This window comes from Acipenser ruthenus, chromosome 14 (assembly GCF_902713425.1).
Source record: "Acipenser ruthenus chromosome 14, fAciRut3.2 maternal haplotype, whole genome shotgun sequence".
Lineage (NCBI taxonomy): Eukaryota > Metazoa > Chordata > Actinopteri > Acipenseriformes > Acipenseridae > Acipenser > Acipenser ruthenus.
In genome coordinates, this window is record NC_081202.1 from 11,087,244 (window position 1) to 11,102,029 (window position 14,786).

The 14,786-nt window shown below is 39.0% G+C and overlaps 1 protein-coding gene across 6 annotated transcripts in view; it reads left to right on the top strand.

Moving 5' to 3' along the window:
• LOC117419882 (forkhead box protein P2) overlaps positions 1-14,786 on the top strand; it is a 149,174-nt gene that overhangs the window by 14,177 nt on the left and 120,211 nt on the right. For all 6 annotated transcript variants that reach the window (XM_058985813.1, XM_058985815.1, XM_058985812.1 and 3 more), the window contains exon 2: positions 6,511-6,593. The gene's annotated coding sequence lies outside the window, so the exon portion shown is untranslated. The remainder of the gene's footprint in view (positions 1-6,510; positions 6,594-14,786) is intronic.

The window sequence follows — 14,786 nt, forward strand, 5'->3', positions numbered from 1 at the left end:
AGAATAATTGCCCATATATTTTCTTTCAGATTTGGCAAAAGATAAATCGGCATAGACTTCTTCTTGTGCAAAGGGAAATACTCACTATAATTACAAAATGCACAGAATTGTGTTCCAAATTTCTAAGTAATTGAAAAAGATATTAGCAGGATTGATCATCTGAGATCAAGCATCTTGTTTCTAAAGGTAATTTAGCCAAGACAGTACTTTTGCTCATCACTGAATTAAATTAGAACTCTAGCATTGTCATACCCTCCCTTAAAAATCTAGAAGGTAGGGAAGTGCAAAGATGGTTAAAGTAGTAGACAGGTCCTTGGTTTATTGTCCCATCATAAGAAAGGAACATCGACTGTATCACCCCAGAGGAAAGATTACAACACAACCTCTTTCAGCACCTGATGTCACTCATTCAAGTACTGACCAGGCCCAACAGCTTCTGATTTATGATTGCAGGCATCATTATCTAGATGTCAAAATATTTGTGTTGAAGGCCTACAGCATTTTTCTACTGAAAGTATAAGAACAGACAACAGCCATAGAACTGATCAGCAAAGTCTATAGGGTTTCTGGTTGGCAGTATAAATTACATTTTTTTTTTTTTTTTAAACTGCTTATAAGAAACAAACGCAGTTTTTGTGATTATCATTTTAAACCGAGAAATGTTTTAATTGTAAATAGTAAGGCCCCATGCACGAAAGTGTGCTCTTCAGTGTCAGGTCCGTGGTGCGTGCTGATGTTGTGTGGTGAGGGAAGTGCTCAGTGCGGTGTGGACTGGTCCGTGGCTGCAGCCCCTTGCTCTCACTCCTCCTCTGTAACAATAAACAAACATGTAATACAAAACAACAAAAACGCAGCTCCGGCCATCTGTCTACTTTTCAGCACAAGGCCCCGTACTCACGTAGCTGCTTCCCCTTTGTACCTAGACACTCTCACACTTGTTAGGACTTGGGACCCTAAAAGATCAGCTTAACCTGATTGTCCACAACCAATGAAAATCGAAATCCTATCGTTTCACTGTCTCCTTCTATCTTGGTTAAATGCTGTGGATTCACATCTCTGGTTGGAGTGTATACTGAAGCATGCGATACAAAACCCACAGGGAAGCAATACTGACTGAACAGGGACAGAAACAAGTTAAGGATGTATGTAATAGCTACATGAGAGCGGAGGGAAATCTTTAGTTGTGATTACTGTTACTGTTGTGGCTGCAGTTTTACCAAAAGCAGGCAGAAGATATGCCATTCCTCCATAAAGGAAGCTTTAGCAAAACTGAATAAAGCCTAATTAGCATTTGCATTAGTTTGTGATAATTGCATTAAATGAAAAAGCCCCCCCAAAATATAAAGACAACCAGTAAAATCAACAGCAAAAACATAATAAATAAAAAACAAAGCATAGTTTATACTATGCACTGGGGAAAAACAACCAAAATTACGGTAAATTGTTCTGTAAAAATTAACCCATACTGTATAACAATGAAAAATGATTCCTTAGTTTATTTACTTGATGTGTGAATAAAAACAAATAAATAGAAACAATCAGGAATATGTAAAAAAACAAACAAAAAAAAAAAAAAAACTGTGATGTAAACAACATAGAATACAGCAAAGGTAAAGTAACGTGTTTCTTGTTAACACTGCAGCGGGTTCTGTAACACACAAGTTCAACAATATATAAAATATAACAAGCAAAAGCAGCTAAAAGGCCCGAGTGTTTTGGATGGAGGGTTAACTAAACATGGATAAAGAGCCTGGGAAGAAGAAGAAAAAAGCACCAATGTATTAATGGAAGTTGAAACATAAAATAAATAACATTCCCAGAACCCACTGGGGAAAAGCAATTACTGGTTCAGCTATGGTCAAAAATTAGCAGAGCATTTTAAGAAACTAGCTGTTTGAGATACAATGATAATGTTACATTATTTAATACATGTACATAAAACAAAATAATAAGATCAGGGAGAATCCATGTTGTTAATATATGGAGTTACAGCCTCAAGATCACAGAATTCTGTTCTACATGCCTGTAGTAAATACTAATGAATGGTAAAAATTGCTACATACAGTTGTTCTACCTGTGTTGTGAAGTGTATCTGGAAATTAATTTAATTGATTTGAAAAAACACACAGTACGTTCCTTTCTACAAAGTTAAAAGGATGGTATACTAGAGATCTTTTATTCAGACCACATTTTCTTTCACTCACCCTCCTTATCTTCCCAGGAGCCCCAAGTGACACTTGAAATACACTAATTTATGTTACATTATAGAGTAAATTCCCCCAGTTGGAGCTCTGAATAACAAAGACATAAGGTGGGTGGGTTTAGGTTAAAAATTATTATAGTAAAGCTGTTTCAGAGATTAATATTTTTCAAATACACCAGTTTCTGAACTTACTTTTTACATATGCCAATTGTACCATTCAACCTATTTATATATGGCACCTGGGTTTTACGTATCATTCGCATATGCCCAGGGCCGCCGAGCCTTCATGGGCCCCGGGGAGGATTTGGCATGTGGGCCACCCCACCCCATTATGATGAGTGATCAAATGAAGTGGTAGCTTCAGTGATAGGCAATAGATGGACAATTGCATATCATCTTGCAGTGTGTTTATATTGCCGTAGCCTACTAGCCTATTGTTTTGAATGATATTATGACTGGATTATGTATAGATATTGTAAGGTTCTGTAACAGTAGTCACAGTCGACGCTGGTTTTGCTTCTGTATTTTTTGCGGGTCTGTAATTTTTTTAAAAGCAAACATTTTCAAAAGGACAAAAGGCCACAATGGTGAAAGACCTATACGCATCAGATGCATTTAACCCTGTTCATGAATGTTTTATGCACAAACAACCATCCCTTGTCCAAGACATACAGTCTTGTAAACAAGTCAGACTTCTATACATGTATACAAAGTACATTTTAACCGTTAAATTAATCTGTATGTTTTTTGCCAGCTCCGTTGCCCAGGTGAGGTCAACACATACCACCGCGCTCAATTTCCAAATTTCTCTTTGAACTCATCTGTGCGTTGACGAGTAAAATAAATAAATACACAGGTAGCTTTTTGCAAACTAAACATTTCAGTAAAAAAAAAAAAACTGGTATGAAAGGTAGCTGACTCTTACCTTCAATAAACCTCACACCATAGACACACACATACGTTGCTGTTACCCTACTCGGAGACAAAAGCATGATAAAAAAAAAATCTTAAATATTTTCGAGCACTGCATAACCCTTAACCTGTGAAAGCACGTTGATGGATAAGTCATTAACAAACGTGCTTGGTTGGCTTTACACAAGCGGTTTTAAGCAGTACTTTTGTAGCTGGGATGCTTATTCAGTAAAAATATGCCCTACTGTGACCAAATGAGTTGGTTCAATTCAACACAAATAATGTCCAAAAAATACACACTGCTCACCCTCCTTTCGAAGGTCCAAACTTCACTACAGTACAGAAATGAGAAATAACATTAAAACCGACAGAGCAACTTATTCAACAAATCCACACTTCAATTAAAAATTACTATAAAATGCTCTCGTAGAGGCATAATGTGACAGTGCAAGTCATACACAATGTTTCTCTATATATTTTAAATATTGAATTTCAAATAAATGAATAGTGTTTTGACAGTGCCTGCCTGTACATTAGACTACCACAGAAGCACATTGGTTCAGTGTACAGTTCTTTAGAGTCTGCAGTGTAGTGTAGCACAACGCAAATGGTCCTGCTGAGGGCTGGTGTTACTTTTTGTTTTCTTTTAAAATTTTGAAATGTTTGGTATTGATTGACCAGACTATATATATATATATATATATATATATATATATATATATATATATACAGTGCCTTGCGAAAGTATTCGGCCCCCTTGAACTTTGCGACCTTTTGCCACATTTCAGGCTTCAAACATAAAGATATGAAACTGTAAATTTTTGTGAAGAATGGACACAATCATGAAGTGGAACGAAATTTATTGGATATTTCAAACTTTTTTAACAAATAAAAAACTGAAAAATTGGGCGTGCAGAATTATTCAGCCCCTTTACTTTCAGTGCAGCAAACTCTCTCCAGAAGTTCAGTGAGGATCTCTGAATGATCCAATGTTGACCTAAATGACTAATGATGATAAATAGAATCCACCTGTGTGTAATCAAGTCTCCGTATAAATGCACCTGCACTGTGATAGTCTCAGAGGTCCGTTTAAAGCGCAGAGAGCATCATGAAGAACAAGGAACACACCAGGCAGGTCCGAGATACTGTTGTGGAGAAGTTTAAAGCCAGATTTGGATACAAAAAGATTTCCCAAGCTTTAAACATCCCAAGGAGCACTGTGCAAGCGATAATATTGAAATGGAAGGAGTATCGGACCACTGCAAATCTACCAAGACCTGGCCGTCCCTCTAAACTTTCAGCTCATACAAGGAGAAGACTGATCAGAGATGCAGCCAAGAGGCCCATGATCACTCTGGATGAACTGCAGAGATCTACAGCTGAGGTGGGAGACTCTGTCCATAGGACAACAATCAGTCGTATACTGCACAAATCTGGCCTTTATGGAAGAGTGGCAAGAAGAAAGCCATTTCTTAAAGATATCCATAAAAAGTGTCGTTTACAGTTTGCCACAAGCCACCTGGGAGACACACCAAACATGTGGAAGAAGGTGCTCTGGTCAGATGAAACCAAAATCGAACTTTTTGGCAACAATGCAAAACGTTATGTTTGGCTTAAAAGCAACACAGCTCATCACCCTGAACACACCATCCCCACTGTCAAACATGGTGGTGGCAGCATCATGGTTTGGGCCTGCTTTTCTTCAGCAGGGACAGGGAAGATGGTTAAAATTGATGGGAAGATGGATGGAGCCAAATACAGGACCATTCTGGAAGAAAACCTGATGGAGTCTGCAAAAGACCTGAGACTGGGACGGAGATTTGTCTTCCAACAAGACAATGATCCAAAACATAAAGCAAAATCTACAATGGAATGGTTCACAAATAAACATATCCAGGTGTTAGAATGGCCAAGTCAAAGTCCAGACCTGAATCCAATCGAGAATCTGTGGAAAGAACTGAAAACTGCTGTTCACAAATGCTCTCCATCCAACCTCACTGAGCTCGAGCTGTTTTGCAAGGAGGAATTGGCAAAAATGTCAGTCTCTCGATGTCCAAAACTGATAGAGACATACCCCAAGCGACTTACAGCTGTAATCGCAGCAAAAGGTGGCGCTACAAAGTATTAACTTAAGGGGGCTGAATAATTTTGCACGCCCAATTTTTCAGTTTTTCTATTTGTTAAAGTTTGAAATATCCAATAAATTTCGTTCCACTTCATGATTGTGTCCCACTTGTTGTTGATTCTTCACAAAAAATTACAGTTTCATATCTTTATGTTTGAAGCCTGAAATGTGGCAAAAGGTCGCAGAGTTCAAGGGGGCCGAATACTTTCGCAAGGCACTGTATATATATATATATATATATATATATATATATATATATATATATATATATATATATATATATATATATATATATATATATAATATTTTTTTTTTTTTTTTTTTTTTGCCTTGTCCAGGGCCCCTTTGGGGAAGGGGGCCCCGGGGAAATATCCCTGGCCTCCTCGTCCTCTCGGTGGGCCTGCATATGCCCCCTGGAGCGTTTTTGTAATTTATATAATACAACAGCATAGTTGGTTTTACAATGAAGAAAACTGTATAGTTTTATAAGATTTGGTCAAAATTGTTCTAAACTCCCGATTTTTGATGAAGGGGCAAAATGTGTTTGCTCCTGATTTTGATGAAAAAACATGGGACAAATGGGAGCAAACTGCCTTTGCCCTGCGATGCAATTTTGGGGACATACTTTGCCCCGTCCTTTTCCGTCTGTGTTCGTGCCAGTGGTCGGCATAACTTTCAGGGTGTGGCCTCATTTGTATGTTGGCTTTGAGCGATTTCGATGACGATGCAGATAGGGGTGACTGTCTCAAACAAACCGGTGAGGGGAGGCTTATTTGAAATGCAGACGCTGTCGATCCCATTAGGAAACATCATGAAGGGGCGGCGCAATCCAGCACAAACATAATGCACAAACTCGATGTATACTCTTTGTACGTATATAATTTCACCAAAACTAAATGTATTGTTGGGATGTTTGATTTGTTAACTGATACAAAGTCCATCACAGAAGATTATCTATGCACTTACAATTATTATACAGTGCACAGATTTGTTGATTTTATGTGTTTATTCATTATTTTATTTTTGTATGTAAAGAGCTTTTAAAAAAAAAAAAAATGTGGGCAGCCAATCAAGATAAAGTTCAGAGGTTATATAGATAGGTAGCGCATGAAGGTACTGTATCCATTGCCTCATGTTCAAAGGCAAGGACATAGCTAATGTTGCTGTTTCTGAAAAATGTTTTGAATTTCAACATACATATCTCATCTTAAGCATAACAGAACCAAGATAAACAAAGAAACAAACTAAATGTCTGTGTTTTTCTTGACAGGAAAAAAAATGGGATTGATGTTGCCTTAGCAAAGGGCTGTAGACTGAGATAAGAGGCAGACACACTGAGGCCAACTTGTGCTGGTAAGTCAACCAAAAAAAAACAAAAAACATTATATCTCCCCTCTCTCTCTCTCTCTCTCTCTCTCATATTTATATATATATATATATATATATATATATATATAAATATATATATATATATATATAAATATATATATATACTGTATGTCGCGGGAAGGCAGTGTTTATGATAAGAACCTATGCAATAGTCGGCCTGCCCGCAAACAGCCAAGTAAGATCAATTTATGCCTGTGCCCAAATTACTTTGAGACCCCTGTGATAGATCTTAACAATGAATAGACTGCGTATGAAAAAAAAAAATTCTGTAGGTTCATATTTTCAAGATTATGCTATACAAAGTTAAATATATTACATTAATTGCAGACATCAGTGTGTCTTATTAGGTCTTCTGTTTGGTTTTTATTAATTTCTTTTTTTCGGTGCTTATATTTTTAGCTATTTGAGTTTTATGTAAATCGCTTTTTTTATATACTGTATGAAATGTATTGCTTTCGGTTACTTTCCAAAATGCTTGGTGTTTTTTTTTTTTATGTCACAATTGTAGTAACTCAGCAGTACTTGCACACTTAAGCCTCTTTCACACATAAATGCCGCTACTGAGCAGTCTGAGACGTTTAAAAAAAATCTTTAAAATACCCATTGACACAGCACGAAATTGCTCAATCCATGCCAGTATAATACCGTCATAACCCTTTCACACAGTCAAATGGATCATGTGAGTACAACTTTCAAACCTATCGGTCAACCGATTGTTTTCATGGCAACCGCAATTTACTACCACACTGCAATTTACTACCTCGTTCTTGATCAGCCATTGTATTTGAAAAAAAAAGAAAGCATGTAACACAAAAATACCCAACACGTCTGATATACATACATGCAGTCACGTGGGATGCTGACTTTCATTCCACGGCCACTATAACGCCGCAGTACCGACATAGCATTTCACACAGTAGTTAAGACTGTTCAGTGCCGTCTGTGAACCACCTCGCGAGGTGGTTCAGAGACGGCATAAAATATGACAGCTCTGTGGTAGTATAGACAATTCACACAGACCAAAATGCCACATCAGTGCCGGTTCTGAGCCGTCATAACTTGTCTGTGTGAAAGATGTATATGTTGTACATTTTATTTCCTTCGCTGTCTTCCACAAAAAAATCTTTATGGTCACTGGCACATTCTTATGGGGTGTTTGTGTGTCTGAGAATTTTTTTACATTTCGCCTCAATTTGCAATTCTGTTTTAAATTATCACTATCTAACTGTAATATAGCTTTAAATCCCGCGAACAAGCCGTCTACTGTAATTGTAATCTCGTTTTTAAATCTTGCAAGCAGAATCTCCAATAGAAATGTAACATTTGCTGCCACTCAGTAATTGGGATGGGTTTAAAGTATTCAGAACGAATCAGGAAGGAGAGACATTGCTCAACTGCATGGAAAGGTAGGTTTTTTGTTTTTTTTAGTTTTTTAATTTTTCAAAATGGGAAAGCGGTGAAGTCAACATGAATTGAGTAACCATTTCCAGTGGTTTTCTGGTGTTTATTGGTTACACCAATTTCATTTTTTTTGTACCTGGGGGGGGGGGGGGGGGGGAGGTTTTTACTGGTTAAAACCAAAAATCGGAAACCCCAGTTATAATTCGGTGAGCAGTTTTTTACTGTGTGGCGGAGTGTCCCGCCTCTATGTATTATTATTTGTATTTTTGTTTGCGGCGCGGGTAAAAGCGCCGCGTCTTTTATTATTATATTTAAAAACCCTGTGAGGATGCATGGCTGATCAGCTACTGATTATTTATTTAAATAGCTGACAGTCATGCATCCTTACCAAACGCGTGCAGACTCTGGCCGGGGGATAATAAGATAATTACCAACTAGTTAAATCCCTCAGCCAGAGTATATAAACCAGCAGCTCTCTGCACTCGGGGTTGGGGTGTTGGAGTAGAGAGTACGGGGAGCGGAGAGAAGGAATAACATTTAAAAAAACAATTGCTAATACGTGCTGGATTATCCAGCACGGCACTTACTTGTTTGTTTATTTATTCGTTTGGCCCTCGTGCCCTTTTGTTTGTATTTTGTTTAAATCTTTTGTTTGTTTATTATTAAATACGCTGAGTGCTTTTGCACTCGGTTTCACCCGCCCATCCACTGTTTTGGAGTCAGTTACTTCCTGGTCCGTGACGTCATCCACCACACCACTGCGAGCCAGACTGCCACATACAGGTTGACTGAGATGACTGATGTGACATTCTGCAGGACTGCCTCACTGACTGTCTTTCTGGGAGACTGGAGAAGTTAAACTAGTGTTGAGAAGAGACATAGGTAACGCGTTAGGAGGAATACAAAACAAAGGTGCAGAGTGCGATTTATTATACTATGGGAAACGGTGATTTCAAACGCCAGCTTCACTTACCAAAGTGTATAAAACATGTAAATAAGCAGTTTTATATTTTTAGTTTTTCAAACTGCACTTAAAATAACTTTAAAAAAAAAAAAAAAAAAAGTACTCTAAACATATAGCCATTTTATAAGCACATGTAACCAAACTGGATTTTTAAGTGGTACAAAAGTACAAAAAAGTGTTCTTTTAGTAGAACCGAATATCCTAGTTTAGTTTTTAATGTTAAGGATGCCGTAAGGGTAACTTTCTTTTATAATTTGATTTTAATTGGGTATTTTGAATTACTTACTCAAAAACACAAACCTGCACTCAAAATAAAATTACAAAATAATTACAAAATAAGTTTCCCATACTTTTATTCTTTTACATGTTTGTTTTTACATTTTTCTTTAGGATATAAACAAACAGTTCATATGCACTTGAAAATCAACTCTGCAGTCATGACTGTGTGACGTTGTCACGCGAATACATCGTGAAACAGCAAAAGGACGTCCTTTGGTCAGCGCAACTTTAACGGCAGGGTCAATCGCTTTTTTATAAAAATAGCTGTAAAAACCCATGTAAGCCAGAGCAGGAGTCGTGCTTGTGGCTCACGAGGTTTCAGCAGTCAAGATCCCGTTCTTCTGACTTAATATCACGTAATCTCCAGCAGAAAGGCTGTACAAAACATTGACACCCCCCCCCCCCCCTCCCCCCAACACACAGACACACACACACACACACACACTGTACATTTATGGACTACTTCAACACTAGAACAGCCGACAGCAGTCATTATCACGGTACATTTTAAACATCATCATTATTAAAATGAAAAACAAACTATTGGATAAAACTCAAAAGTTTTATTCAAGCACATCATGTCAAACATCTGCACAGCCTAAATGCCATATTTAAATGAACAATTAAACATACAAAGGTTTATTTTCTAACTCACCACATATAAGGCACTACTTCAAAAAATGAAAATCTATAGTAAAATAAACGTTTCAAAAGAAACTAGTGTGTAAACTGGTATATGCACATACAAAACTGTACAAACAAAAGTAGATTTTAATCTAAAACGGAAGTAACATATGCTTTATCTTGCGTGTGTGTCACTCGCAGCACATCCAGTTTGATCCAGATTGATCTGTGGCAGCCTGGTTGCAGCTTTGTGGTTTTGTGATTGAAATGTTTCTGCTGAAACGCTGTGACTAGATTCAAGATGAAATCTCTCCTACCTTGTACAAAACAAAGGAATTGATGGCTGCCAGGTCCAGTAGAGATAACAGGCTTGTATATGTTTAAAATTGAATATTGTAGATTATTATTATTATTGTTGTTATTATTATTATTTATTTCTTAGCAGACACCCTTATCCAGGGCGACTTAAAATTGTTACAGGATATCACATTAAAAACATGTATTGTAAAAGGCAGTTCTAGTGTTAATGAAATGTAACTTTTAGATGTTCCACAAACACACACACACACACAAATATAAATTCTAAGTAGTAAAACTTGTAGAAATTATATTTTATATAATTTGTGTGTGTTGCTAAGGTAACCAGACAAACAAGTAGCTAATGCGTGGCGTAATTCAGAATGTGCGCGACAAGATGTGGACTCATTTCTCTTGTTAAATGTTTTTATCTTCATGGCAACACATGAAGCTCTCCTCACGATATTCAGAGTCGTTCTTTTTCTACTTAGTAAGCACACACGGACATTTAAATATCCCCTTCCTTAAATGACTATGAATTGAGTAATCTGCATAGGTATGGCCGATTTTTTTTTTTTTTTTTTTTTTTTTTTTTTCTTCTCTCCTAAATCAGAACTGCATAGCAACGCATTTCCTGAAAAGTAAGGCAAACAGGTCATGAGGAAAACGGTCATGACTTGTGCATGTAAACGCCACCAATGTTCGCTTTTGTGTACGAGGTACCTGAACTGAAGAACAGCTCCGTGTAAGTAGATTTTCTTTTTTTTTGTATTAAGTTTATTATTTAGGCTACTAGAAATACCCATGACACGACATGGTCTACCGCTGGTAATTTAAAGCTTTACAGCCACAGCACACGACCCTGAGATTAATAGTCTCGAAAAAATATAGAAGAAATACTGAGGAACTCAATTTTAATATTCTAAAGGCCTCCGAATTAACTATTTCAACTGAGATAATGAAGCCTGACGGCTACTAAACTACACATGGAATTCCAAGCAAACCGCATCACTCAAGGAATATTGAGGAAAACATTTATATTCATTAGCAACAAAAACTAGTTCTGCATAAAATCACATAGCAATAGAACCCTCGTTTAGAGTGCTTTACCGTCTGGTAAGGCCCTTCTCGTCATGCTAAATTTAACTGTACGAGGTGGGCTTTACAAGACGATAAAGCCCCCTTCTTTGGGTTCTATTGCTTAAGTGACATAATGTTATAGACATATTATGTCTGACTGTCGTGCATCATTGTGATTAAGACTGGGTATTAAAATTCTGCAATAATTCTATTCCTTAGATTTGTTTTTATTTTCAAGACGACCCTTATTTTGGTGTTTTCACTGACTAAAATAAATAAAAAGTATTAACTTGTACATGCATTCTTACAAAACATGAAAGCTATATGGAACAACAGCTATTAGGTTGAATCAGTGTTGATATTGCAGGCTTTTAGCCTCATTCAGATAAGTTGAATAACAGTATCTCTTAGAGGTCTCAACTACACAAGGTTGACAACTAAGAAACGTTCACATCATAGAGCTATATGTCAAGTTATAATTTATCTAATGAAGACTCTTCAAAGGAATATTGGCAGTAATATAAATACTCACATGAAAGTTCTAAAAATCATGTATATTTGTGATTTCAAAAATACCACTAAAAACCTCCTTCAGACTGAAACTTGAATCATTCCTTTTTTATTCTAAATTACTGTGAATCATAGTGCATAATATACTGTATCGGCAGTGCTACTAATTTAAATCTAGCTTTTGAGGTTCTACTTATTGCAACTGCAAGACACATCCCAAGTAAAGCCTCCTGTATCTTCTGAAGATCATATGTATAGAAAATAGTTCAAATGGAACTAGTTTGTATTATTATTTCTTATTCAGGTATTGATAGTCTTCCTGTTTGAAATTAGCTTTTTCTTTAGCATTCGGAAAGGTTCCTGAAGTGCCTTCCAATGGTTCTACATTTTGGCTCAAGACATGATGACTATATAAAAATGAACGGAATAAAAAAAAAAGTCTTGCACTGCCCCTATTTTAAATACCCTCTTCTGATTCATTACTGTTTGGAGGTAATGTGGAAGGGGATGAAGATCGAGACAGGTGTGTTTTAATCCTTTTTCATGTGCAAACCTCATCATAAATTCCGTGCCAGGGATCAGTCAGTGGTCAATCCTCATACAGAGTCACCCAGAACATTTAGATATAAGCCCCTTGAACAAAAAACATTTTCACCAAAGCTACACTTTTTTTTTTTTTTAAAGCCTGATACTTATCAAGACCCCTTCTCTGCCTCTTATTTTTTTCATAATTGTCTTTTTTGTTCCCAGGAGCCTAGCCAAGTTTCTTCAGCACATTTATAAACAATTGGGTTACTCTCCAGGTCATGCATGGGCTAATGCCTTCATCAGTGTCTTAACACTGATTTGAAGGTATTCACTGAAGCATTTGTCATACTTTCTTACAGTTTTTACCTCCCAGCATTTTTAGGATTTAGTATTTTTTAAATGCTGTAAAACTACCAACATGCCATTTACAGGTCTCGGTGAAATATTAGAAAGCATCATATGAGTTTTCGTTAGAAATGTAGTCATTAGTTAATAAGGTCACACCTAAGGAAGGCCGTATTATAATTTAAAAAATGTTGATTTGCTGTTTCTGTCCGAACCCATCATTTTCACTCCTACAAAAACTACAGTAAACTTTTCACTACATGTATTTAACCATTTGTGCCCAGTGGAGCAACATGGACCAGAATTTAAGTTGGAGCTTTACTTTTTTTGTCTTAAATTGTGCACTTCAACTGTAACATTTTTCTGGGGGAAAACTGAATTTTATTTTGTGTTTAATACCAAAGGTATGCATGTGGTGGTAACCACTAATGCATCCTTACTTGGAAAAAGAGAGGACGTTTGTATAGGTTAAACCATTACCATGGGGCTGTGTGACAAGAATGGCTGAGTGGGTGACGTCAGACCAGAAGACAGGAACACAAACGACAGAGAGATGTGGAGTTTGGTGGAGCTGAGCGAATGCTTTCGCTCAGCATTTAATGAATAAACAGACAGAAAATAAACGTTTGTAACAAAACACAAAAAACAGGACACGGCACTTGCGCCAAAATAAACAGACATACAAAACGACTAACCACTAAACAGACGGTGCAGGACAGACGAACAAACACGGTGAGTGAAAACACTTATCTTTACGATTTTACTTTACTTTTACTTTATAATACCCTCCGTCTCCTAACCCGTTCTCCACTCACCGAACACCAACCCCCAGTGAGTGAAAACATGCAGCTTTTATGCAGTTGTACCGAGATTCGATTGCTAGTCAATCATTCAATTGGAATCTCGGTACAACTGCACGTGAATTAATTAAAGTGCAATTCCCCGTGCTCACATATTACTTTTTACTTGCACGTGATGTGATGTGCCATCCCCGTGCCTAAATACAAATATACAATTTACACACACGTGAAACACAGACCGCTTATATCCCGTGTACCAATGCCTATACACCAACATTTACACACAACACGTAACATATAACACACACAGGGGGGGCACTTTGCCACATATACCCCCCCTTGTGCAACGCACACATGGCCTCAACGGCCACCTCCCCCCTTAAATACCCAGCAGTCCAGGCAAAAGTCTCGGGCTGGGAAGGGAGGCTTCAGTGGGCCCATGGCTGGAAATGCTGTCAGCTCCCCTGCCGGTAGTGGCACGGCTGACAGCATGCTGGTCCCGTCCTGCAGCGAAAAAGCTGCGGGGGCAGGTGGTCCCCCGACCTCCCCCTTCATAGCCGGCAGCTCCCTCCTGTGGGGCTCCGGCCACAAGAACTCCTGCAGCGAAACTGCTGCTGGGGAAAGTGGTCTCCAGACCTCCTCCCCCTTCTTCGTGGCCGGCAGCTCCCCTTTCTGGGGCTCCGGCCACCGTACTCCCTGCGGAGGTACGGGCAGCAGAGGCAGCTCCAGCTCCTCTGCTCCTGGCGGTGGTGGAGGCAGAGGCAGCTCCAGCTCCTCTGCTCCTGGCGGTGGTGGAGGCAGAGGCAGCTCCAGCTCCTCTGCTCCTGGCGGTGGTGGAGGCAGAGGCAGCTCCAGCTCCTCTGCTCCTGGCGGTGGTGGAGGCAGAGGCAGCTCCAGCTCCTCTGCTCCTTGCGGTGGTGGTGGCGGAGGCAGAGGCAGCTCCTGCTCCTCTGCTCCTTGCAGTGGTGGTGGCGGAGGCAGAGGCAGCTCCTGCTCCTCTGCTCCTGGAGATGGTGGAGGCAGAGGCAGCTCCTGCTCCTCTGCTCCTTGCGGTGGTGGTGGCGGAGGCAGCGGCAGCTCCTGCTCCTCTGCTCCTTGCGGTGGTGGTGGTGGAGGCAGAGGCAGCTCCAGCTCCTCTGCTCCTGGCGGTGGTGGAGGCAGAGGCAGCTCCAGCTCCTCTGCTCCTGGCGGTGGTGGAGGCAGAGGCAGCTCCTGCTCCTCTGCTCCTTGCAGTGGTGGTGGCGGAGGCAGAGGCAGCTCCTGCTCCTCTGCTCCTGGAGATGGTGGAGGCAGCGGCAGCTCCTGCTCCTCTGCTCCTTGCGGTGGTGG